Raw genomic sequence first — 1,561 nt, 5'->3', positions numbered from 1 at the left:
GACCTTCCGACTAGAACTTCGAATAAACACTGCAGAAATTCATTCGAAGTTTCAGCAATTATTCCGAATAACCAACAACAATCATTTGACTTTTCAGAAAATGAACCGGAGGATTCAAAGGTAACCATCGACTGAATGTATCACCAAGAAACGGAGAAACGGGAGGCCGGAGCAAAGGAGAGCCGAAGAAATAGGGTAAGAGGGGTGAGACAAGGAAAGAGAAGGCGAGAGCGAGAGAAAGAGTGAGAGAGAATAGATGAGAGATTACAGAGTGATTGAAATCAGAGAGATTGGGGGAGGTGGAGATGAAAATAGTCATGTTTATCTCTTCTTTTTTTTCTTAATTCTTTATGCAGTTGACACGTGTCCTGATTCTCCTGGAAGCCCATTTTTTTATCCCGTGATTCGATTTTTAACGAATAAATTTGCGGCGATAATAATCCGAAAACTTACCAAACTACTCTTAAAATTCCCAGCATAATAAAATAGTAATAAAATAAGAGATTCATAATTTTTGAACCATTTTTGAAACGCAACTCATACCCGCATTTAACGATTAAACGAAATGACGCGCGGGTGAATTTAATCCCAAAAAATTCCAAAATAATTTTAAAATTCTCATAATATTAAAACCTTAATAAAATATGAGATTCATAAATTTTGAATAATTATGGAATTAAATATTGAATTTACACTTTAATACAATCAGAAAATCATTTAGGTCTAAATAATTAATGAAATATTAATTTCTAAATTTTAAAAAATACCAAAAATATTTAATGAAATTATAAAAACGTAAAAATAATTTTAGAGATGATTCAAACATTTATGAAAATAAATCTTCAATAAAAGCACTTTCAAAAGTGAAAAAAATAGTGCTGCTCAGCAATTAACTATACGAATAATTTTTGTACACCAATAAACCACACATGATTAATAATAAAACAACACAGCTGACAAAAATCACTACACATTATTTTATTTACTCAACTATTTAATAATCACATATTTAAATAATGCAAAAATATACGAGTCCTTATACTTATCTATTCATTATCAGATTCACTTAAGGTTACCTTGTGATACTATATACACATATTGTGGACTTGTTGAGGAATTCTGGCTCACACTTGTTGTTACTCACTTTTATCTTTAAGTAAATCTTGAGAATGAAGCTTATTCACACCAGGGTAATAAAAAAGCGAGTGAAAAGCCGGGACCCTCTGGTACCAAGAGTGCCAATTCCAATCCAGGAAGAGAGCTTTGAACTACCAGATCAGGTTTAACTTGGATAGTTCTTGTGTGTGTTTGAATAAAATGGAATTTAGACTATTTGTTTTGTAATAAATAGAGATATTATAAGATTTTAAATTTGAGAATGTAATAATAGTAGTGTTGTGTTCTTGTCTTCATACCTTAACCTTAAAGATCCTGAGTGATAGTATGAAGGGGTTAGATATATGTTCATATAATTATTAAACATTTTGATTTATGTTGGTAGTTGGCAAGTAATCCCAAATCTAGACCCCGGATTTGGAGGGTGTTACACTTGGTCCTGATT

This window comes from Apium graveolens, chromosome 3 (genome assembly GCF_009905375.1).
Source record: "Apium graveolens cultivar Ventura chromosome 3, ASM990537v1, whole genome shotgun sequence".
In the NCBI taxonomy this organism is placed as follows: Eukaryota; Viridiplantae; Streptophyta; class Magnoliopsida; order Apiales; family Apiaceae; genus Apium; species Apium graveolens.
The sequence above is the reverse complement of the archived record's forward strand: the minus strand, read 5'-3'. Positions refer to the sequence as shown.